Below are 27307 nucleotides of genomic sequence, written 5' to 3'. Positions count from 1 at the left end.
TCTGCTCCAGGAAATGGACAGGGTTTTGCATAAAAGGATGTGAGAACCTCCTTTATGTACATCATGACATAGTGGTACTAAAAACTCAGCTTTGCTTGCTGACGTCTGGCATTGAATGCATTATGCAATCTGATTCATCAGAATGGAATGGAACAGACTTAGCGTTTCCTTCAAAGATTAGGCATACCGATTCTTTTTAATCTCCCTAAACAACAGTACGCCATTCAATTTTAAAACCCGATGGAATCAGACCAGGTTTAGAACTCACTATACAGAGAGCTCAAATTGAATCCACATTATTTAGTTATTGGATTTTATAGAGTTTGCTTAATTAAAAACAGGCAAACAAATGTGTTGGTTCTTTATTTTTAAACTGTCTGGACATATATTATGAATTGTGGAGATGGAACTGTAATTCTGATATACTGTGGCTAGTGACTCATTCATTCATTTATTGCATAATTTTCAACACCTACTCTGAAATGCCAGACGTTCTTTAATATAGCATAGTATTTGATCAAGAGGAGAAAAGACAGATGACAAAACATATTGTGACAATTTATATCATATGTGCTATTTTATTAGCAAGCACAGGACTTGTAGGATGACATTAATAAGATAGTTAAAACTATTAGAGATAACATCTGGGGGAGGGGATAACCCCAGAAATTATTCTTACATGATTACAAAAGAGTGATAAGGTATTTATCCTTGCATGATTAGGAATGGGTGATAGGGCTTGTCAGAATGAAATTGAGCAGGATAATATGTCAATTTTAGTAACATGGGAGGCATTCAATATGCTTAGGTAGGTACCATCCTGAGGTACAAATGGTAGGAAATGAGGCTGAAGAATTTGTCTGGGACAAGATTATGAAATGGGGGTCTATGACCATTAAGAATTTGAAATATGGAAATAGTAAAACAATTTTAAAGCCTCATCTCCACATAATTTCAAGATTGGCTTAGGCAATGAGAGGAGGATTATGCAATCCTTAACCAAAAATGCTACTGCTAACAATTTATGGCAAACATTAAAGATAGTACTTGACTAATCAAAGAGTTAATCCATATTTAACAGTGACTCTGGTGTATTTTCTTACCCACCAAGTAGCTTTAAATACACAGAGGTAGGCAAATGCAGGTTTACACTTGTAATACAAATAAATAATTCAATACTTAACAAATAATAATACAAGAATAAACTGTCTCATGGACTCACAACTGTAAACCTACTTTTGCCCAGATCTGTATGTAATAGCCTTCCTTCCTTCCCCTGCCCCCAATTCCTCTAATTCTTGTTCTCAGGTGAGGTTTATTTTATGAAAGAGAACTGTTAAAAGCCTGAAGAGAATCTAAATGTTGCCCAGAAAAGAAGAGAAAATTAAACAAATCATTCACAGCCTCTACTGGGATGAGATTAGTGTCAAGACAGTAACTCTTGCTTTTACAACCTAGAAATAGCATCCGCAGCTCTATCAATCCTTTACCTCTCAGGAATTCCAGTGGCCCCTACACAATAAGCAGCTGCATTCTTCACAGGAAAGAGACATGCCAGTTGTCTGAGAAGGGAAGACCTCCAGATATAAGATTCTGCATCTCATTCCTCAGAAAGAATCCCTTTCAAGAAGACTAAAGCTAAAAATGTGGAACTTGTATTTTTCATATGAACTTATGAGTCTAAGAAGGTAGTATGCATCATATTATAGTCAAAATATACAAAAAGCATCATTTCCAATTTAAAAAAAGGTGAAATCTAAACTCATCTATCCTATATAATAAAAGGCTATAGGCCAGAAGTGTCACGATCAGAACGACTGCTCAACCAGTCACCATGAGGTGCACGATTAACCAACTCTCAGTCCCTCCCAGCAGCAGGGTGGGGTGGCAAATGGCTACTGGCAGCGGGGCAGGGCAGGGCAGGGCAGCTTACGGCAGCAGCTCATGGCTCACACACAATTCTGTGTGCTGGGCTTCTAGTATATGTATAAAAGGCTAATATGCAAAGTGTCCCCTCAGGAGTTCAACCAGGAGATGGGGAATTGGATCGCTCGCTATGACATGCACTGACCACCAGGGGGTGGCACGGAATGAAGGAAGGCCCAGGCTGGCAGCTGGGAAAGAAAGGCCCTGGCCAGCAGTCGGAAGGCCCCGATTGGCCCTGATCTCAGGCCAGGCCTAGGGACCCTACCCATGCACGAATTTCGTGCACCAGGTTTCTAGTATTACTATAAAGTGTTGAGATACACATACAGAGACACACACACAAGACAGAGTTACAGGCTGATACAGAAAGTAGGGCATGTTTTGGGCATGTTTTAATTGGGAGGCACAAACAAAAGATAAATGGACTCTTCCCATGTGAATCCTACAGAACACTTAGAGGCAAACTGTTGAACTCACCCAGTTTGCCTTATTAGGAGTAAACTTGGCACTTTGTTTTATAATCATTGTCTCACTGCTCCTTTCCACAAATATCACAATTGCACAGACTCATGATACTTGCAATTGTTTAATTTTGCAGAACAAGCAGTGCCATTCATCATCTTTTATTTCTTCATAGTTCTAACCATTGGTTCCAGTCACTGAGGGAAGTAAACAAGAAGTACAGTCACGGTCAGCCTGAGAAGCCTGCTATGTGATACTGGAGACAGGCAAATGGATTGGGAAGAATGTAATCAGTTGGTAAAAAGGACAAAAAAAGACTTCACCTTAACATTAATTTAAAAAAAAGATTTGTCCTCTTTATGTATAAGTGTGTATGTGTGTGTGTGTGTGTGTGTACAATAATTTTTAGCAAAAATTTTGGTTTGGAAATAGTGAAGTAAAGTACATTAAATTGTTTAAAGGATAATCTCCATACATATTTATTCTAATCTATTTCTTTATCCCCCAGATGATTAAATTATTAATAACTATCTTTTATAATCAATCTAATGTTCTTACCTTCCATCAAAAAGCTGATAGCAATAAAATACTGAGGAGAACCTGCCAAAATTTTGGCCAGAGATAGAGAATTAGGCAGTCCCTAACAACGAAGAAGAAGAATAAAGGGTGATCTCTTTCCCGGCTTACAAAAGAGAACACATGGATATATGGTTATAATGTAAAGATCATTCAATCCTAAAGTAAACTAATATGTCGGTTGCCCTTCCAAGAAACCCCCAAGAAACAATTTTCTAGTGAAACAAGCAATCAATATATATGTATAAACAAACTACAAGTCATTTGTCTTTTTTAAGTCAAGAATATTCATAGCCTTTTACCTGAGAATTCTAATAGATGAATTTTTTTTTTTTTTTTTTTTTTTAGAAATAACCTAGTTTAGGGAGAGAATATATTCCTAGAGGCATTAATTACAGTGATATTATAATAGAAATTTGAATATCCAAAAATAGAGTAACAATTAGGTACATGAACTATACATATAAGCTATAATATATTACAATTGAAATTAGTTACAATAGCATTTTAAGTATAGAACAAATATAAGCTCAAACATTTAAGTAAAAATGTATAGTTCAATAGTTAAAGAAATCATCCATATTTGCACCTACATAAGAACATTCATAATAGCCCTAAACTGGAAAAAGCTCAAATGTCCATAAATAGTACAATGAACATAAATTGTGGGATATTTAGACAAGGTAATACTATATAAAATGTAAATGAACTGTAGCTACAAGCAATAAAAGAGAAGAAACTTATTAATATAATGTTGAGCAAAGGTACAAAATCTATATACTAAGATGCAATTCTGTAAAGCTAAACAACAATGTTACTTAGAGAGGTCTGCATAGGCAGTAAAAGTCCAAGTAAATAAGTACAGTAAAAGGAAGGACATGATTATTACAAGGTTAAGATAGCAATGATCTCCAAAGAACAAAGAAGATACGATCAGGGCTTCTAGGATGTTAACAGAATCCTGTTTCTTTTCCTGGGTGGTGGTTACATAGATGATGCTTTTTATATTAACTGTTTTATGTATTTTCATACCCAAAATGATATACTTCACAATAATAAGTGTTTTTTAAAGTAAGTCAAAATACCTAATGTTTTCCCAACTCTAGAGGTTTAGCAGAAAATAGAAATTGAACTAAGACTTGAAGAATACATAAAATTAATAAAAGATACGATGGAAGGTATTTCCAAAGACATAAAACTGCATGCACAAAAGGAAAGATTTAGGATAACAAAATAGAGCAGTTTGGTTGTACTGATGTGCATATGAAGGAGAATAAGGGGAAATTAAACGGAAACAGTACAGGAGAAAGAAGCCCCTGAACACTAAGCAAGCTAGTTACGGCACTAGGAGTAAGGTAATGGTATTTTATGTGCCTGGATAATAATAACCAGAGAGACCTGGGTTATTCTTCCGCTTTCCCTGTGCCCCACCTGAAAAAAATCGTGTCATCCCAACACCATGAGCCCTAGGGCGTAGAACAGGCAGGGCTGGAGCAATGTTGGCAATTTCCTCCTCCCAGGACTGAGAGTAGTTTAATAGATCCACTTCCCACCACCATGGAGTTATAAATCCACCAACTCCTACGCATCCTGCTCTCTAAAATGAAAGTTCTGCTTTGGTTCCTGCATACCCTTGTTTCATTAGTTCCTGTTCCGGAGAAAGCTTTACAGATTGCGACTACATAATACAGATTCCCTCTCCATATTCCTCTGCCCGGTGGCCACACCTTGACCCACTGGGAATCTGCTCAGTATAGTTTGCCTTTGGTTAGTCCAGCTCCTCTCTCTAACCACCCTTGGCCTCTAGGTCTGCTCTACAGTTAATCTGTGCCTAGTGCCTCCTTCTCAAAAAGCCTGGTTGGAGGAGGAGCGGAAAAATTCAATGATTTGTTTGCATCTCCATGCCCAAGTTTTTCAACAAATAATGACAGGCATGAGAATCAACTGCTACATATGTGCAGAATTAATGTGATCACATGTTTGCTATTTTTATCTAAAATATTAATATCACTACTCCTACAAGTGATGGAAAAACTGAATAAATATATATTGCAGTTATTAAGTATAATTTTTTAAATATATTTTTACTGATTTTAGAGGAAGGGGAAGGGAGAGATAGAAACATCAATGATGAGAGAGAATCATTGATCGGCTGCATCCTGCATGCCTCCCATTGGGGATTGAGCCTGCAACCTGGGCATGTGTCCTTGACCAGAATCTAACTGGGACTCTTCAGTCCCCAGGCCGACGCTCTATCCACTGAGCCAAACCGGCCAGGGCTAAGTGTAATTTTTTAAATACAAAATAATTCTATTTTCATTTTTCAGGAAAATGTAATCATACTTGCCTAAACTTATTTTTGAAATATACCACTGCAGCTTAACTCCTTGATAAGAACTGAGAAAAATTTAAGAGTAGTTTCTAATGGCCTGTGGTGTTCTATTTGTTAGTTGTGAAGATTCATACACAACATTTTCCTTTCCCTTAAGAATAAAGAGCCTCCACAACCCCACCACCACAACCAAAAAAAAAAAAAAAAGAAGAAGACGACATTTTTGGGTGTTTATATTTTAGCTAAATAAATTATTTCTTGATTTAAAAAAGAATGAAGTGTTTTGTTTTCAGATATTTAGTTTACATAATATTTTCCAAAAAAAATCATAAAAGAGAGTGGTACAAAGCCATTAAAATAGCTTTGGTTATAAAGTATCCCTCCAGAGACCGTGATTTGTAGTGATACAAATGTCAAATGTTTTTACAAATAATGATTATGCTAACATTGCATTACTGAATTTTCTTCTATGTAAATATTTGTTCCAACCCTACTTACCCTGAGTTACTCCCAGGGAAGCTGCCATGGATGTGCGCTCCTCAGAAACTTCAGGTTTTTGCTGTCTCTGTTCTCTCCTTCCTGGACTGCTGCATGAGCCAGGGCACAGTCCGAGAGATTTGTCAGCTCTCCAGTAAATTACTGATTCATGTGTGCTGCATATTATTACACTATAATGTTTTCCCCTGGCTGTTTTCTGTGCAAAAATTTAAATCAATTTCAGTGTCTAAATGGGAATATAAAAAAATATCTACCTGTATTTGCTTATGTATTTGTCAAGATTCTTTGACTGCGGATAACTGGCAGTTACTCAAGGTACCTCAAGCAGAAAAAAAGGAAGAAAAAAAAAAAAAAGGAATTCAGGCAGTCCTCAGAGGACAAAAAAGACACCAGGACCTTAGTGGACTTTTCTCAGCTTTCACTGTTTATGTACATCTCTCCGTGAAAACTGGCTTTCTCTGCTTCAAAGTGAGCATAGGAGAATATGGATGCCGCATGCTCCTGAGGTTTTCTTGGTATGCTTTTTTTAATCTTCACCCAAAGACACATTCATTGACTTTTAGAGAGAAGGGAAGAGAGAGAGAGAGAGAGAGAGAGAGAGAGAGAGAGAGAGAGAGAGAGAGAGAGAGAGAGAAACATCAATTAGTTGCCTCCAGTACATGTCCCGACCAAGGCCGGGGCTAAACCTGCAACCTAGGATGTATCCGGACTGGAATCAAACCAAGACCTTTAGGTGCCCGGGAGGATGGTCCTGAGCCACACTGGCCAGGGCACTCCTGAGTTTTTAAGTTAAAGTTCCAAACACTCGTACAATTCAATGTCCTATTTTTGGTCTCTATTTCAACTTGCAATAGAGGGAAGGAGGTTGCCCCGACCTCATCACATATTATTTTTTTTTTTTTCAAATTTTTATTAAGGTATTATATGTGTACATATCTTACCATTGCCCCCCACCCCCACCCCACTCCCATACATGCCCTCACCCCCCAATGTTTTGCATCCGTTGGTTACTCCTATATACATGCATATAAGTCCTTCAGTTGATCTCTTATTTCCCCCACCTCTCCCTAACCTTACCACTGTAATTTGACAGTCTGTTTGATGCTTTACTGCCTCTGTAACTATCTTTTTGTTCATCAGTTTATAATGTTTTTCATTATCCCCAAATGAGTGGGATCATGTGGTATTTTTCTTTCATTGACTGGCTTATTTCACTTAGCATAATGTTCTCTAATTCCATCCAAGTGCCTACAAATGGTAGTAATTCCTTCTTTTTTACGGCAGCATAGTATTCCATTGTGTAGATGTACCATAGTTTTCTGATCCAGTCATCTGCTGATGGGCACCTAGGCTGTTTCCAAATCTTAGCTATTGTAAATTGTGCTGCTATGAACATAGGGGTGCATATATCCTTTCTGATTGGTGTTTCTGGTTTCTTAGGATATATTCCTAGGAGTGGGATTACTGGGTCAAATGGGAGTTCCATTTTCAGTTTTTTGAGGAAACTCCATACTGTTCTCCACAGTGGCTGCACCAGTCTGCATTCCCACCAGCAGTCCACGAGGGTTCCTTTTTCTCCGCATCCTCGCCAACACTTGTCGTTTGTTGATTTGTTGATGATAGCCATTCTGACAGGTGTGAGATGGTATCGCATTGTTGTTTTGATTTGCATCTCTCGGATAATTAGTGACTTTGAGCATGTTTTCATGTGTCTCTTGGCCTTCCTTCTGTCTTCTTTCGAAAAGCTTCTATTTAGGTCCGTTGCCCATTTTTTTATTGGATCATTTATCTTCCTTTTATTAAGCTGTATAAGCTGCCTGTAGATGTTGGAAATTAAACCTTTATCAGTGATACCATTTGCAAATATGTTCTCCCATACAGTGGGGTTTCTTGTTGTTTTGTTGATGGTTTCTTTTGCTGTGCAAAAGCTTTTTATTTTGATGTAGTCCCATTTGTTTATTTTCTGTTTGGCTTCCATTGCCCTAGGGGCAGTATCACTGAAAAAGTTCTTTTGGCATATGTCTGAGATTTTGCTGCCTGTGGATTCCTCTAGTATTTTTATGGTTTCCCGTCTTATATTTAAGTCCTGTACCCATTTTGAGTTTATTTTTGTGTATGGTGTAAGTTGGTGATCTAGTTTCATTTTTTTGCATGTATCTGTCCAATTTTCCCAACACCATTTATTAAAGAGACTGTCTTGACTCCATTGTATGCTCATGCCTCCTTTGTCAAATATTAAATGTGCATATTGGTTTGGGTCGATATCTGGATTCTCTATTCTGTTCCATTGATCTATATGTCTGTTCTTGTGCCAGTACCAGGCTGTTTTGATGACAGTGGCTTTGTAATACAGCTTGAAATCTGGTATTGAGATCCCTCCTACTTTATTCTTCTTTCTCAGGATTGCTGTGGCTATTCGGGGTCTTTTTTTATTCCAGATGAATTTTTGGAGAGTTCTTTCTAGGTCTGTGAAATACGCCGTTGGTATTTTAATGGGGAGTGCATTGAATCTATAGATTGCTTTGGGTAGTATGGACATTTTAATGATGTTGATTCTACCAATCCATGAACATGGTATGTTCTTCCATCTGTTTACATCTTCCTCTATCTCTTTTTTCAGTGTCCTGTAGTTTTCCGCATATAGGTCTTTTACCTCCTTGGTTAGGTTTATTCCTAAGTATCTTAATTTTTTTGGTGCGATGGAAAATGGGATTGCTTTTTTAGTCTCTCTTTCTGTAAGTTCATTGTTGGTGTATAGAAATGCCATAGATTTCTTGGTGTTAATTTTGTATCCTGCTACATTGCCGAATTCATTTATTAAGTCTGTTAGTTTTTTGATGGAGTCTTTTGGGTTTTTTATGTACAATATCATGTCACCTGCAAATAAGGACAGCTTTACTTCTTCTTTTCCAATTTGGATGCCTTTTATTTCTTCTTCTTATCTAATTGCAGTGGCTAATACTTCCAGTACTATGTCAAACAGGAGTGGTGAGAGTGGGCATCCCTGTCTTGTTCCTGTTCTTAGGGGAAATGGTTTTAGTTTTTGCCCATTGAGTATGATGTTAGCTGTGGGTTTATCATATATAGCTTTTATGATGTTGAGGTATGATCCTTCTATTCCCACCTTGTTGAGAGTTTTTATCAAGAAAGGATGTTGGATTTTGTCAAATGCTTTTTCTGCATCAATTGATATGACTATGTGATTTTTATCTCTCAATTTGTTTATGTGATGTATCACATTTATTGATTTGCGGATATTGAACCATCCTTGCATTCCTGGGATAAACCCTACTTGGTCATGGTGTATGATCTTTCTGATGTACTTCTGGATCCGATTTGCTAGAATTTTGTTGAGGATTTTGGCATCTACATTCATGAGGGATATTGGCCTGTAATTCTCTTTCATTGTGTTGTCTTTATCTGGTTTTGGTATTAGGGTGATGCTGGCTTCATAGAAGGAGCTTGGAAGTGTTCCTTCCTCTTGAATTTTTTGGAATAGTCTGAGGAGGATAGGTTTTAGTTCTTCCTTGAATGTTTGGTAGAACTCTCCTGTGAAGCCGTCTGGCCCCGGGCTTTTGTTTGCCGGAAGCTCTTTGATGACTGCTTCAATTTCTTCCATAGTTACTGGCATGTTGAGCTGTTTAGATTCTTCCTGATTGAGTTTTGGAAGGTTATATTTTTCTAGGAATATGTCCATTTCCTCCAGGTTGTCCAGTTTGTTGGAATAGAGTTGTTCGTAGTATTTTTTAACAATCCTTTGTATTTCGGCGGGATCTGTTGTTATTTCACCTCTTTCATTTCTGATCTTGTTTATTTGGGTCCTCTCCCTTTGCTTCTTGGTGAGCCTGGCTAGAGGTTCATCAATCTTGTTTATCCTTTCAAAGAACCAGCTCTTGGTTTTGTTGATCTTTTGTATTGTTTCTTTGGTCTCTATGTCGTTTATCTGTGCTCTGATCTTTATTATTTCCTTCCTTCTGCTTACACTGGGCTTTTCTTGTTGCTCTTTTTCTAACTCTTTGAGTTGTTGGGTTAGGTAATTTATTACCCCTGTTTCTTGTTTTTTGCAGTAGGCTTGTAGAGCTATGAACTTCCCTCTCAAGACTGCTTTCGCTGTGTCCCATAGATTTTGGATTGTAGTGTTTTCATTGTCATTTGTTGTCATGATGTTTTTTATTTCTTCTTTGATCTCTCTGGTAACCCAGTCATGGTTTAATAGCATGCTGTTTAGTCTCCATGTGTTTGATTTCTTTGGGTTGTTTTTATTGTAGTTGATTTCCAGTTTTATGCCACTGTGGTCCGAGAAGATGCTTGATATGATTTCTATCTTCTTGAATTTGAAGAGACTTTGCCTATGTCCCAACATATGGTCTATCTTTGAAAATGACCCATGTGCGCTTGAGAAGAATGTATATTCTGTGGCTTTGGGGTGAAATGTTCTGAAGATGTCAATTAATTCCATCTGGTCTAGTGAGTCATTTAGGATTGATGCTTCTTTGCTGATGTTTTGTTTAGAGGATTTGTCCCATGGTGATAGTGGGGTATTAAAGTCTCCTACTATGATTGTATTGCTGTCAATGTCTCCCTTGATATCCTCCAGGAGTTTTTTTCCGACCTCATCACATATTAAATGCTGGAAATTACAAGGAATCAAAACAAACCTAGATGGTGGAAATGAACCCCTTTGGATAGCAGTCAAGATGGATGAAATATGCCCACTCTAAGCTGTCTAGTCCCAAACTAGCCTTTTGGTTGCTTCAAATACAAATTAGCTCTACCCTTGACCTAAATTTGAATTCAGCCTTAGAGCTTGAGAAGAGGCCTATGAGTTAAACAGATGTATTTTGTAGTAATTATTCCCTTTAAGAGAAAACACAAAAGGCTTTCCGATCTACTCTGGGATTCAGTTCTCTCAGGTAACATTGGCATCTACGAGGCTGCTGCTTCCATTCTCATACACAGGCTCAACAAGCAGGTAGACGATGTGAGGCGAACAGGAGTGTGTGTTACAAGGAAGAAGCTGTGTGAGCAACAGGCAAAAACAATGTGCAATTCATTCCTCGTATTAAGGAGCCATTTCCCCGTCAGGCAAATTATGTCACTAAGGCATGATAGTGAAGGGCTTCCGTAGGCCTTCTTGACAAACTGGACATGCGGTTGGACAAGTGCCACTATTTGAGAAAGAAACACAGGCCTTTTCAGCAGAGCTTCCTCACAAAGCACCCTGGAGAGAGAACACACAGTCCCATCAGTCCCAGATTACCTGATGCGGAACTTCAGAGATTTCCCGGAGACCAAAGAGAGAAGAAGGTATTTGCGCAGTAAAGGAAAACTAAGACTTACAGAGAACAAAGTCAGAGATAAATTTAATTAGTGGCAAGAGATTCTAACAAGGCATATTACAGAAAATGGAGATTAAAAAGATTATCCTCTGACTTTTTATAAAACCTATGGATAGCTCAGAGGCAGAAGATCCAGAATGAAGGCATGTCATCAGCAAGCAAAGTACTTGTACTAAGAAAGGATGGTTTGGGCCCTTGCTGGTTTGGCTCAGTGGATAGAGCGTTGGCCTATGGACTGAAGGGTCCTGGGTTCAATTTCTGTACCTTGGGTGCAGGCATGAACCTCTCACATCGATGTTTCTCTCTCCCTGTCTCTCCCTCTCCCTTCCACTCTCTCTAAAAATCAATGGGAAAATATTCTCCCAGAGAGGATTAACCAAAAATTAAAAAAAAAGAAAGGTTGGTTTTGTATGTGTTGCTTACAAATATTGGGGCATATTTATCAAAGCAAATATTTTGATGAGACTAAAATTCTTATTGCGTAACAAGATAAATTTAAGAAAATTATCTCCTTTGCTATGATTCCAAAATTACAAGACATTTCTCAGCAAAGTATTCTTCTTCTTATAACACCATTTAGGAGATAGGGCATGAATGTGAATACAACCAAACTGAGAGTCGGAGATATCTGAAATGTTACCAATGGGGAGGGGGAGGTGGGGATCACAGTGCCACAATACTTTAAAACAAGAATAAAAGAGAGAGGGAGGGAGGGAGGAGGAAGAGAAAAGAAAGAAGCGAGAATCTTGCATTATTTCTTTGAGAAGTCCCATAACTATTGTCACTTTGGCTGTGTCTCCCTTTACTCTGTCCCATTTTACAAATGTTATAGCTTTAACCACTTCAGGGAAGGAAGTACAATAAAAGTGTGTGATTTTCTAAACACACCAACTCCAGTGATTCCATTGAGACAGCTGTCAGGATTTTGGAATACAGATTATGGGCTTTATGAAAACTATTAACTAAAGAGAGCTCATTTGTTACTTTGATAATCATAACCAGTATTTACATTGTGCCAGACAGTATCAAGGTGCTAACCCATAAAATGAGTAGTGTTTCATATGAGCTTTGGCAGTCCTGCAAACTCAAATGAGGATTCCTGATTCAGATTACATTTTACCCATGTCTTCCACCCCAAAATTCTATCCCTGTAACCACTGAGGTACACATACTGATTTTTCAGCTTCATGTCAAGGACAACGTCCAGCATAAGGAAGCTAATTTGCCCCCACCCCAACAACCTCACTCAGGACAACATAGAGGAGGCCTGACTCGGCTCCATCCTGGCAAGGGGCCTCAATTCCCAGGGAAATGATGGTAAAATGAGAGGCTTGGACGATAACATTTTATCTTCCTTCTGTGAGGTTATTATTACTGCAGGGAGGTCACATGGCATCCAACCTTCCCAAACTCTGAAACACAGTCTGCTTAACTTCCTACCTAACCTGAATTTTTTAGAACGGGAATCCTTCTATACCACTGCCTCAGTTGCAAATAAACCATTTTATTTTTCTCATATGCAAAGTATTAGACAAATGGAAAATGTTGAGACATGTTTTCTCAAAGACTATTGGTATTTGTAACAACTGGTTTCTAGATTAAGAGTTCTTAGTGGCCTTAGCCAGTTTTCTCAGTGGTTAGAGCATCGGCCCTGGGACTGAAGTTCCTGGGTTCGATTCCAGTCAAGGGCACGTACCTAGGTTGCAGGCTCGATCTCTGGCACCAGTCAGGGTGATCCCCAGCCCCAGTCGGGGGTGCGTGCAAGAGGCAACCAATCGATGAGTCTCACATCAATGTTTCTCTCTCTCTCTGACTCTCTGTATGTGCCCCTCCCTTCCACTCTCTCGAAAAAACCAATGGAAAAATATCCTCGGATGAGGATTAACAAAAAAAGTAAAAGCGTTCTTTGTGATGGAGGGTCATGTCTCATTTATTTTTGTATCCCCAGCTTCTAACACAGCACTTGATACACAGTAAGATCTCAACAAATATTGAAAGAACAAATGACCTCCACATGAAGCATCACCTGGAAAGATGAGACCCTTGATTGGCCTCCTATGAGACAGTGACACCATTTGGGAAGATAAAATCTTGTTTGAATTTTTCTATTTTAGCCATGGACCAGAATTACAAGAAAACAGCACAATTACAAGGGTACCGGGTGCTAAAATCCCCAGAGTTAAGTCAGGGTTCAGTATGAAGGAAGTATTCATAAGGCATTCATGAGGCTTGATTCCTGAGGCCTGTTATAATAGAAGGGAAACAACCTGTCTAGCAATGTGAATGTTTCAATAGGTCAGAGCATATCAGTGAAATGATGAAATGAAACATTATACTGTCATGAAAGCTAATGTTTTAGAGTCTTTAGTAGCACGATGTATCAAATTACTTCATGTCATACTTCAGACCCTATTCACCTATGCACCTTTCTTTTTCCTATTCTGGCTCTGCTGCAGTGACCGGCTTTGCATAAATTCTGATTCACATGAGCTCAAATTGACACAGTCTGTTTCAAGTCAAATAAAACAGCCTCTTGCCTTCCGCCCCAAGGCCTCCCTGTGGACAGAAGCATGGCTCATACCCACACATGTAAGAGAGTTGGTATCTTGTAGGGCAGGGTGGGGAGCCTTTTTTCTGCTAAGGGCCATTTGAATATTTATAACATGATCTGGGGGCCATACAAAATTATAACTTAAAAATTAGCCTGTATATTTGGTCAAAGATTTAATTAACTCACCCCTAATGCCTTGGCAGGGCCAGAGCAAACGATTTTGCAGGCCTTCTATGGCCCCTGGGCCGGATGTTCTTCACCCCTGCCGTAGGGCAAAAGACCCAGGGGAAAGAGTAGCTAGTGGATAAATCTGCCCTCTCCCTCCCCCCCGTGATTCTATGATATAGTTTATAAGCCTCTTGGAGAATGTTTGCATGAGACTGAGCTGAAAATTTTATATTGGTTATACCTGCTTTACTTCTCTTTTTCCTCATTCCTGTTCTCAGGAATTGCATTCCCTACTGAAATAGTAGTACATAAGCTTTTGTCTCAAGCTCTGCTCTCCAGAGAAATCAGGTAAAGCATTTAAAACGGTTTTAGAAAGAAGACTTTTAGGCAAGGATTTTGTAGCTGGAATACCCAGTTATAGAGGGAAGCAATCATTTTGGCTGCATATGGTGGGGATAGCAGCACACTTTTAAGGTCTCTCTCCGAAGCTGTATTACTCCTGTTCCCGATTATATTATAATCCGCAGGTCTTTGATCATTGTTGACATGTGAGTGAACATCAGACTGGTTCATTGATTTGATGACAGTCTACTAATTTGACTTGGTGAGGAGGAAACGGCAAACATGCTAATGCCCTATTAAAAGACATGCATGTCAGATGACTAGAAATAAGATCCATGAATCCTCAGGGTCTGCCATATTAGTGAGGTTCTTCTGGGTCTAGCGGCCTGGGCCTTTTAAGGTAAGGTATGTGGTTGTACCTTGCACCTTACAGAGAAGATAGAGACAAAGCACTCTTTGGCTTTTGAAGGAAGCATTTATTATACTTGTGCTCAAACCCATGTATTTTGAGACTCAGAAGTCTGCTAGTTTTTCATGGCACTCAGAGTAAGAGAAATCTGCAATAGATACAAGCTGTGGGGTGTGCTCCCTGCCACCTGGACCATCAAACCAGCTATTCCAATGGCTCTCGGGGTTTCCATGGTGGATAAGAGTGAGGTGTGGCAAGCCCCTAGAGTTATACTAGTATATGGAGCAAAGCTATGCCTTCAGGGACAAAACTACTCTCTGCTTGCTAAACAGTTCCCAGGGTACCTGCACTGTAGTGGAGACTGAGTAAAAGTGGTTTAGGGATGGCCCACTTAAACTGAGTGTTTCCGTATCTGAGTTATAGTGCAAGATAGCAGAGCAGAGTTCTGTTTTTTATACAAATTATATTTCAGGGGGTGAGTCTCAGTAGTTTCCGAAGGAGCAGCAGGTGATCAGACTCCCATGTCAATTACCTCTGTGACACTGACATCCTGACTTCAACCCACACCTATGGCCATATGGAGACACTTCATTTCATTTCTTCATTTCATTTCATTTTATTATTTCATTTCATTTTATTTTACAATCAGTGGAGAAGAAATGAACTTGGGCCTAGTTCATGGCTGGGTTGATACAATATGAAAATAGATCGCTGCCATGGTAAAGCCCTACAGCAGGAGGCCCGAGGAACCGTGCGGAGCTTAGACAGTATTCGATGATCCCCTTTGTATGGGGGAGCAGTGGTCTGAAGTCCAAACACACAAGGACTCCTGAGCAGTGCGGGGTGGTTGGTAAAGAGCTAGCAAGGGGAAAGACTGGGAATTTAGGGACAAGAGAAGATGGGAGAACCCTAGGAGATTCTGGGTGGTGCAAGGGGTTTACTGTATCAGACACAGATGTGCTTCAGCTTCTCTCAGACACCCGCTCTTGCTGCAGCTGCGGTGCAGAGAGCGTGTGTCTGACCAACGTGACATCGATGCAGACTGACTCTTCATGCCTACCCTGGGCCCTCTCGGCTCCGGCCTGGAACTTGCCCATTAACACCAAGCTCTGAGACATGATCAGCCCCCGCCGCCCCCACTTTTATCTAAGCAAACACCAATCAGACCTTTAGGGGAATTCATATCCTGTGGGGAACTGGCTGGTAGGAAATAAGAGCCAATGTACAGGATGGGGCAAAGGTAGGTTTATAGTTGTTTATATAGAAAATACAACAATCCTATATAATAAAACATAATATGCAAATTGACCATCACTCCAACACACAAGATGACTGCCCCCATGTGGACCCAAGATGGCCAGGAGGGGAGGGCAGTTGAGGGGGACCAGGCCTGCAGGGGAAAGCAGTTGGGGGGGACCAGGCCAGCAGGGGAGGGCAGTTGGGGGCGACCAGGCCTGTGGGGAGGATAATTGGGGGCGACCAGGCTGGCAAGGGAGGGCAGTTAGGGGTGACTGGAACAGCAGGGGAGGACAGTTGGGGGTGACCAGGCCTGGAGGAGAGGGCAGTTAGGGGCAATTGGGCCATCAGGGGAGCAGTTAGGCATCGATCAGGCTGGCTGGGGAGTGGTTAGGGGGTGATCAGGCTGGCAGGCAGAAGCAGTTAGGGGCGATCAGGCAGGCAGGCAGGTGAGCAGTTGGGAGCCAGCAGTCCTGGATTGTGAGAGGGATGTCCCAGATTGGAGAGTGTGCAGGCTGGGCTGAGGGACAAACACCACCCCCTATGCATGAATTTCATGCACTGGGCCTCTAGTCTTAATAATAAAAGGCCAATATGCAAATGGTTGTTACGTGCCATCAGTAAAGTCTCCATCCCATGTCCGGCAGGGCTTGACGGGGGATGTGAGGCTGTGTCCCCTGCCTGGCGGGGCTTGATAGAAGACCTGAGGCTGCATCCCCTGCCCAGTGGGGCTTGATGAGGGTGGGGCCGGCCAGGTCTGGGTCTCATGTGATTTCAAGGCACACGTGGGTGGGCAGGGTCTTGACTCTGGGTCCCGCGGCGTGCCACAGACTCTGACAGGAGGGAGATTTTCATATATATTTTACTAATTTTCTTTCATCTCTGACACTTCTATTATAGAGAAAAGGCAAATAGCAATATTAAAATATTTCCTCTAATTAATTCCCTTTTAATGTGCATGAATTTCATGCACTGGGTCACTAGTCAATAAATAATAATACAAGACTGAACTCTGTGTTTCATGTTCTCACAACTATAGAGTGTCTCAACAAATGTATACACACACTATGAATAATTATAAAGGCAGTGTATATTTCATTTTCTAAGTTAAGCTATCGGCTATTAAAGGGTGTACACATTTTGGGGGACACTCTGTATAAATCTTCTCCTGATCATTCCTGTATAAATTTTCTCCCTTTCTCCATGGATGAAAGGTCCTTATACATAGTTTGTGAGGTTTCTCATAGGATGGACCCCAAGCCCAAGTAACCAGTGCACTTATTATCAGTGAATTTGCCATTGCATCTTTTTTATTTTTTAATATATATTTTTATTAATTTCAGAGAGGAGGGAAGAGGGAGAGAGAGAGATAGAAACATCAATGATGAGAGAGAATCATTAATCGGCTGCCTCCTGCACACCCCGCACTAAGGACTGATTACCTCTTACGGAAAACCTAGGCATGTGCCCTGACCTGGAATTGAACCATGACCTCCTGGTTCAGAGGTCGACCCTCAACCACTGAGTCACGCTGGCCGGGTACCATTACATCTTTGTATTAGCTTTCCCTCACCCTTCTTTACTCCCTTTGTTCCTCCCTGACCTGCTTCCTAGATTATACTCCAAAGCAAAGCTCTAGGCTCTGATTTCTGGGAAACTAGCTTAAGAAACAAGAGAAAAATCATAATGATATAAAGTTATGTGGCCACAACAGGATACAGGATTGTGTATCAGAATGACTCTAGCTTTGTAAAACTGTTGTCTAGAAAATAGTATTAAAAGTAAGCTATTAAACAGAATGTTAACAAGTGTTATTTCTGGGGAGCAAGATTAGAAATGGTTATTCATTCATTTTATATTTCATAGTTTCTAAAGTTCTCACAATGAACATATGTTGCCTTCAAAATTTGAAGAAAAAAAAAAGGTCTGAGGAAAAAATGTCAGCAGGTTTCTGCAAGAGAATGTGGTCCAAAAGCATAGTCCCTGTGACGTATCAAATTTCACAGAAACAAGTGTAAGTCAAAACCAAGCGAATACAAAGGAAAAAGTCAGAGTCCACCAAAGAGAAGCAGTTTGTTTCTGAATGCAGAGTTGAAAGTGGCAGTTTTATTTGGTGGCTGAAGTCTTTTTTGATTGATTACCTCTTACGGAAAACCTACCACAAATATCTAACAGAGGTATGGCATCATGTATCTATTGCCCAATGAAAAATTTGACAATATTTGGGAGAATAAGAAGAAGCTAGTCATTAAAGCCATGTACAACACATTTGAAATTTGAAGAAGCCCAGAATTCCTGGTCACCGAAATCATGGAAAAGAGGAGAAGCTATTTCACTGAGAAGAAATCATGTTACAGGTAGATTCAATAATAGGTCCGTTACAAATCATTTTCATGGGGGATTTCAATAATATCCATTCCTAAATGAAAACTGCTATCAAGTTTGCCATCTACCAAGTTTTACTAACCATTCGCTATAAGCAGAATCTTCTGATCTCATATTTGTTTTCAGAGACAGCTGTCTGAAACATCCCCAAACATCACAGTACTTTAAACTCGTTTGTACTATAGCCGATAGCATAGCATGGGCACAACACTGAGACATTGCCGAAAATCCCCTCCGAGGAGAACTTCCCCACCAAATGCAACATTCAGATTCATAATTTCTCTTAGTAATCTATCTATGGTGTTTATAGCATGACTGGATGCCATGGTGCATCCATCAATAATGAAAAGTTGGGCCTTTTTAATGGTTTTAGCAACTTCCACTCTTTATATCGAGTCTAGAAATTGAAGTTTCATTTAATGGAATTGGTAATTTATATTGGTAATGAAAGGTTCTTCCACTGAGAAGTAAATTTGCAGCAATTCCTGTAGATGCTGTGGGTAAAACAGTACCACCATGGCCTCTAATATAATGTATTAAAACTTTATAAACGTATGTTTTTCTATATCTTTTCTGGCATCGCATGTGATTGGCACCAGTGAGAGCTGTATATGTATCGCGCATGCGCGAGTCAACTTTATTTTTAAATTGCCAGTGCCCGTCATATGTATCATCAAGTCAGTTGGTCGGATGGTTAGATGGACGGTCGGTCACTAAGCCTTTTATATATATACAGATCTTTAAGTAACTTTGCTGGATTGTTTGACTTGGACAGAACTTTAAGGCTTAACACAAGCTCACTGTGATGAGTGATCCAGGACTTGCCCCCCTTTCTTTTCTATGATTCCATTGTCTCCACTAAAGGAGTGCTCCACCCACAGAGTCAATTTTCTGAAAGAGTGACTTCAGTCTTTGCAATGAAAAGAAATTGGAAATCTACTTAAATTATTGTTTGCACTTTCAGACTTTATAATCAACTAAATGATAATTTCCTGTTTAACCATCTAATCTTGCTATCTCTAAGTGAACACAGTATAATTTAAAATACTTATTCTGTTAATAGGCTTTCTTTGCTTTCACATGTAATAAATTGCAAATAGGATCTACATAAAAATTAGAATATCTTTTATCATTTGTTTGATGAAGCCCAGTACATGTAATACCAGATAAACCAGGAGCTCCTAACAGCAAAAACTGTCTCTTATCCATTTTTAAACTATCTTAAATCCATTTTTAAATTGCCGAATACACCTTCATTTCCTATTTGCAGCCTACTTTCTCATTGAAAATTTTTAAAATCTACTTCTATTTACCATTTATTTGGTGCCAGACCTTGAGCCAGGTGCAACATTCACATGACCTCATTGATTGAGTCCATATATATATGACATTCTAAACACAATCCTGGTACCGAGTAAGCATTCAATGAATATTGACTATTAATTCCTCACTGAATCTGCATGTACCTAATCATATCCCACGAGGTAGGTATTACTTTCCCACAGCACACATGAGGACACGGTGCTCAGTGAGGCTAAGAGTGAGGCACTTTGCCCAAAGCGATCCAGCCAGTCTGTGTCAGAAGTCAGGGTTACCGTCTCCCATGCCACCACTTTCCACCACATGTGATTTCAGAATATTTTTAGAAGGACTTCTGTGATTCATCAAGAAATATATGTACAGAAACTAAGCCCAGTTCAGGCTCTGAGGAAGTGAAATCCGCAGGAGGAGGAGGAGGGCAGGAGGCAGAGGCTGCTGTAAAACCAAAAGGGAACCCCGCCTGGCGTGTAGGTGGCCTGTCCCATACCACGAGCCATTAGGGCTTATTCCTCCAGCACTGCTACATACTGAGGACTAGCTGTGTATGTGGCACTGTGTCGACACTGGACAATCAGACAAAGATGGTTATGTCAGAAGTGCTAACTGCTCTTGTAAAGCAAAAAAAGCTAATAGTAAAACAGACCCAAGACAAACAAACAAATAAAGTATCTCCAATCTGGGATATATCCTAAGAGAACAAATAGGATGCTGAAATAGAAACTTGGTTACAACTTTAGAGATCCAGGAAGCAGTCCTGGTAGTTTTCCAATTTGCATATTAACTTTTAAAATACAATTAATGCTATTTACAACCACCAAAGTACATCATGAATAAGTAGAGATTGTCCAATAAGTACGATATTTTTTTAATTCATCGTATAATCCATCATATTGATGGATTAAAAACAAAACACCACTTGGTCTTACTGGATTCAGAAAAAAATATTCATGAAATGAATCATGTATACATGAGAAAAACTCAGTTATATTTCAGTACAGGACATTTTTTAGCCTAATGGAAAATACACAATACGTATAGTAGAGCAGTGGTTCTCAGACTTTAGTGTGCATGAGAATCACCTGATACATCTTCATTTCCTATTGGCAGCCTATAGGAAATATAGGTGCATATTAAAACACAGATTTCTGGGACCACCTCCTTTTCCTCGGGTTTCTGATTCAGTAGGTCTTGGAGTGGGGCTAAAGAAGTTGAATTTCTGACAAGTTCCCAGATGATATGATCTTGCTGACCTAGGACACTGACCATACTTTGAGAACCTCTACTGATACTCTTAATTGTAAAATGGCAGAAGCACTTGTTGTGAAGTCAGGGTCAAAATAAGAATTCTCACTTCTGTTTATTGTGTAATGACCCTACACAGAATAAGAAAAGTAAAACGTGCCCTAACTGGTTTGGCTCAGTGGATAGAGCATTGGCCTGCAGACTGAAAGGTCCCAAGTTTGATTGCGGTCAAGGGCATGTACCTTGGTTGCGGGCACATCCCTAGTAGGAGGTGTGCAGGAGGCAGCTGATCGATGTTTCTCTCTCATCGATGTTTCTAACTCTCTATTCCTCTCCCTTCCTTTCTGTAAAAAATCAATAAAATATATTTTTTTAAAAAGTAAAATGTATGAAGAGGTTCAAAAATTGAAATAAAAAACCCATTTGTCTTCATTTGCAGATGATATGATAGACCACATAGATAATCCAAAACATTCATTTAGTAAATGACAGCATTTAGTGTGTGTATATACATATGCATATACATATATATATAATAAAAGCGTAATTTGCTAATTAGACCAATGTCCTTCTGCCCTTCCGGACATCCTTCCAACCTTCCAGACAAAGCTGGGGCTGTGAGGGAAGCCTGGGTCCCAGGTTCCTGAGGGAAGCCTGGGTCCCGGTGCCAATGGGAAGCCGGCACCGGCGCCCGGGGAAGGAAGTCCTTCTCTTGCACGAATTTCATGCATCGGGCCTCTAATATATATATATATATATATATATATATATATATATATATATATATATATATATATATATATATATATATATATATATATTGAGTTTTCCTCAAGAACCAATGCATCAAGAACCAATCAAAATTAAATACATGTTTTATATAAAATTGCCTTGAAAATTACAAACTACTTGGGAACATAGCTAATGGGTGTAATGTCTATGTGTACAAAAAGTCTTTAATTTACTAAAGCAGGCAAAAAAACTAGGAAAGTGATGGAAAGATATGCAGTATTAATGATGCTATTAATCTATTAATTTACTTAATATATAAATTTAAAGCAATACCAACCAACATCTCAGCAGAATTTTTCATAGAATGTAACAAGATAACCTTAACTTAATTTGGAAGAATATAGAAACCAGGGATGTGAGAAAATTTGGAGAAGTAGGAGGAAATATAGAAATTAGAACTGCAGGTATAATCAGATACACTAATGGATCAGAACAGAGACCCCAGACATAAACACAGACACAACTGGACAAAGTCAAACTCCAAAATTAGAACATTTGTAGATGTTTTGAAAACCCACAAGTTAATGCAATGTATTTAGTTTAATAAAAATATTACTATCAGAACTAATGGGGTACCCACCAACTTTAGAACAGTGGTACTTTTGGAAGACGGGAGGGGAAGCCCAGGGCATCCACCTGTATTCCCACTACAGCGTGCCTTACAAGGTTTTCCTTCATCAGCATCAGCCAGCTCACCATGAATGCATGCTACTAAGACCGCAGTGACTCAAACAATTCCTTTCTTCTTTATGCATGATGGTGCCTCGACACACTTTTAAAAAGATCTCATCTCTTTTCTCCAAAAGTTTCTTTGGGAAAATTCAAGGAAGCAAAAGCGCTTCGATAATCACTAAAGTTGGCAAGTTGCCTTGATGAAAATTATTACCATACTGTGATGAACTTCCGGAAGTTGTGTTAATCAAATTGCATGAAAATGTCATTCCCGCAAAGGAAATATTTGGTTTCGGCAGCCTGTAAATCTGTATTCGCTCTTCTAAGTCACTGAAATCCAGTACCTGGCTCATCAGAATCAACTGCAGATAAATCAGTTTGAGTCCCAGCCATTTGGCTATCCTCCCCAAGACACTGTTAATATTAAAACACTCAAGGGCACTTGCTTAGCATGTTTGCCTTCATAGGCTATTTCCAGTTTCTTTGTAAGTTTGCCAAGTGTTTTCAAATGAGTCCCCTGGGAAAAGGACCTATCAGTACTTTTCCCTGCATGTTCTCAGGCTGATAGAACAGTTCTTTGATCATGCGAACCCAGGGCTGCTCTTCGTAGTTTGCCAAGCACAGAGGAGCCTTATGCTTGCGCAGCTAGGTAGGGCTCTGTGCCGGCGCTGGATGGTTTGTGCCTTCCTTAAAGCACGAGAGCTGCAGTCAGGATCTACAGGCCGGTGGAAGAGAGAATACCTCAATTTTTCAACAGAAATCATGCTAGGCCCCTTTCCAGTGGATCTGTGGGAATGCCAGTAATTTGCTCTTTTTCCATCACTTTCCTCAACTATACCTTCTTTCCCTTCCCACCCAAGCCCTCCTCCCATCCCTCACCTCACACACACACTGGAAGGAATTCTAGTTCTTTCACAGACAGAGAAATGTTTTGTTTCCACTATCAGAGGTAAAAAATCTAATAGTAATGAAGTCATCATTTTCAATAAACTAAGAAAAAAAGTTACTTTTCTTTGTTTCTTGGAGTAGTGGGAGCACACACACGTTGTTTAGAAATGTCACACCCTCTGATGACGGAAAACATTAGGGGAATGGAATTCCCATCAGGAAACCTAGGGAGGAAAAATCCCTTCCTCTGGGATGGTGTTAAGTTTCTTTTTCCAAAGTGGGCAAAGGATCCACTAATTAAGATGAAAGCAAAACCAGGATGCCTGTGACAGCCGTGAAGTTCATTTATGTCTTTCCTCCCCGGCAGAGAAAGAAATCTGACAGATTAACTCTAATGGGGGGAGGCAGGGGGGTGGGGGAGAGGTCAGATTTCATTTTCTGATTGAACTCCCCTATATTTTGAATAAATTTGCATTAAGAAATAAATCAATTTCAACACTCTGGGCAATCATAACATCATTGAGAACTGGTTTCCCCACCTGTAAAATGTGGTTTGTTTGTTTTTTAACCTACCTTAGAGAATAATTATAAAGATCAGTTGTTGAGAGAATAGAGGTGGTGAAGGAGAGGAAGATGCAAACATTTGCAGGAGTTTGGGAGGCCACTGAAATGTGATTGTCAAGGTGAGAGGAGGATGGGCTCTGTAGGATTTGGGATGAGCAAGTGCACTCACAAAAGCATTTCCTGCATTAAAAAAATGTTAACAGTTTGCCAGACAAAGAAAAAATAAAACAAAACCACGTCTTTGATAGCTCCCAAATAATAGGTTGCAGCTCCTGGAGTAATGAGAATATAAGGAGGCCTCTGGATTGAGACAGCCTAAGAATTTGAAATGACCTCAAAGTACAGGTCCTACCTGGTTCTTAAGTACCTTAGGAAAGTTCCTTAATTTTCTTTTTCTCTCAGCTTTATTGAGATCTAACTGACACCCAATATTGTGTAAGGTTGACACCCAACACTGTGTACAACACGTTGATTTCACCCATTTATAAAGTGCAAAAGGATTGCCACTGTAGCAGTAACTACATCCCCATCCTGTGAATAGTTAGCTCTTTCTTGCTGTGGTGAGAACATAAAGATCTACTCTCTTAGCAACATTCAAGAATACAATACAGTATTACTAACTATAATCATCATGTAATACATTATATCCCCAAATGTGTTCATCTTAAAGCTGGATTGTTAACCTTTGACCAATATCTCCTATTTCCTCTACCTATCCACCCCCCTGACCCTGGTAACCACTACTATACTATCTGTTTCTCTGAGTTTGCCTTTTTTAGATCCCACATATAAATGTGACATCGTACCGTATTTGTCTTTCTCTGTCTGAGTTGGGAAGCTATTTAATTTCTTTCAGTCTTGATTTCCCCCCAAATGATAATACTGGAACCTAATGTTTCCATACTGAAACATCATCATCATCATCATCATCACCATCATCATCATATATGCCTTCTATGGTGCTTGTGACACTTAAACAATATCATGTATGCTCCTCAATAAATGTTATTTGTTACCACTTCATGAGAGTGCTTTGTACACAATAATGTTCTGTACAGATGGAAGTAGTGTTTGGTTTGTTTTATTATCATTCACTATATGACATTTAAATAACAAATTTATGAATATCAAATCAAATAAAAAGTTCAGTTAAATTAATCACTTCCAGGGTAGTAGTAGATATTATTTTAACTGCTATAATTATGTAATTTGAAGATAAGTGTTTATTTAATGTTTAGATCCTTGTGGAGTATGTTCTTGTAAATAATATCAACAGAAAAGTATTCTAAAAAAAAAAGCATTCTATTCTGGCACAAAAAAATCTCAAAACTATAATAGAAATATTTGTATGGATCCACATTGATTATTTCGTATAAAATATACATAACTCACAACTCAGATATTGGCCATTTCTACATTTTTCATTATATGTTTCATAGTTTTTAAATTTTAAATGAGAATAACACTAGATCTTAACAGAATCTTTTGGAAAAAAACGTTTCAGACAGTAAGAAAGTCTCAAAAAAATAGATCTATAAAGCCCCTTTTTTCTTATAAAATATATCATACACAAAGACGCATATATAAGAACATATAATTTAAAGAATAAAAATAAAGCAATCACCCTTGGAACGATTACCCAGGTTAACTAATAGAACACTGTTAGAAGCCTCTTTTTTGCCCCTCCCAAAGAAGTTTCCTTCCTTCCCCAGATCTAATCATAATCCTATCTGTGATAACTATTTCCTTTCTTTCCTTCTATGCATGCATATTTAAACAATACAGTGTTTTAGCTTTACCAGTCTTGGAACTTTGATAAAATGAAATCACATTGCATATATTCTGTACCTACTTCTTTCACTCAATATTATGTTGACAGAATGTTCTTCTACATTGGTGTCTGTTGTAATTTGTTCATTTTGCTTGTAGTACGTAATTATAATGCATGTATATACCATGATATATTTATTCAATTTATAGTAGATGAACATTTGGGTTGTTTCCATTTAGGAATGTTATATGAGTTGCTCTGAAAATGTTTGTGTAAGTTTTCAGGTAAAAGTAAGAAATTCTTACTGTAAATCAAGAATGGAATTCCAGGATGATAAGAAATATACACCTTCAAATATGCTGGGAAATGTAAAATTATTTTCCAAATTCGTTTTATCCACTGACCACTGCAAAGGATAAGAATTCTCCTCGCTCCATATCCTCAACAATATTTGATATAGCCAACCATTTTCTTTTCCAGGATCTATACAGCACTCAGAGGAATCTTTTCAGAACTTTAATGGGATTACATTCTTGTTTTTACCTCTTCAGTGGATTACCTTACTGTCAGAATACTCAAATACTTGGTCTAAACCACAGGCCCCACCTCATCTGATCCCAGCCCTTAGACATTTAAATTTTGCCAGTTCTATGGGTGAACTGTCCTATGCTAAATCCACCTTAATTTGCATTTCCCTGATTACTAACAGGATGGCACACCTTTTCCTTAGTTTACTGGCCATCAGTGCTTTCCCTTTTATAAAGTGCCTGACTCTACCTTTTGCCTGGTTTTCTACACTGGAATCTACAGGGCTGTCTGTCTGTCATCCCTTTATATGTGTTCTTTCTTCTGTTTCAATAATTCACTCTGTCAGTTATATGTGGTTGCAATAATCTCTCATACTCTGACTTCTATTTTCAGTGTCTTTATAGTATCTTTCGGTGCAGAGAAGTTCTTAATTTTAATGTAGTTAAATGTATTAGTCTTTCCTTTATAATTTATAGTCTCTCTGTGTTAAGAAATCCTGAGGATATAAAAATATTCTCCTATATTAACTGACTTCTAATGAAGGAGTGGGCAAAAGTAGGTTTACAGTTGTGAATATGTGAAAGTTTATTCTTGCATTATTCATTTATTTATTTATTAGTGTATTATTATTATTATTATTATTAACCTACTTTTGCCCATCCCTGTATTTTTATAATTTGCTTTTCAAGTTTATAATTGCAAGTCACCTGGAATGAATTTTTTAGAAGGTAGTGATCCAATTTCATTTTTCCTATATGTGTGACCAACTGTCCCAGTCGCATTTACTAAAAAGTCCAGGTTTCTCCACTGATTTACAAAACCTTCTCTGTGAAACTCCAAGTGCTTTTTAAGCATTTAATTTTTACTGGGTTCAATTTTCTGTTCATTTGACAATTTTTTTTTTAGGTTGAATTGGTCATTTATTTACCAGAAAAGCTTCCATTGTTATTCTTCTTAAAAATTTATCTTTATTGTTAAAAGTGTCACAGATATCCTCTTTTTCCCCCCAATGGCCCCCTCCACCCCACTCTTCGCCCCTCCCCAAGTCTGTGTCCATGGGTTATGCATATAAGCATACAAGTTCTTTGGTTAATCTCTTCCCAATCCCCCTTCCCTCTGAGATTCATCAGCCTGGTGCATGCTTCCATGCCTCTGAATCAATTTTGTTCTTCAGTTTATTTTGTTCATTAGATTCCACATATAAAGGAGATCATGTGATACTTGTCCTTCTCTGTCTGGCTTATTTCACTTAACATAATACGCTCCAAGTGCCCATCAGTAGGTGAGGTGCTAATAAAGCTGTGGT

Source organism: Plecotus auritus (genome assembly GCF_963455305.1).
Source record: "Plecotus auritus genome assembly, chromosome: 5".
Taxonomy (NCBI): Eukaryota; Metazoa; Chordata; class Mammalia; order Chiroptera; family Vespertilionidae; genus Plecotus; species Plecotus auritus.
This window is presented reverse-complemented; position numbering follows the sequence as displayed.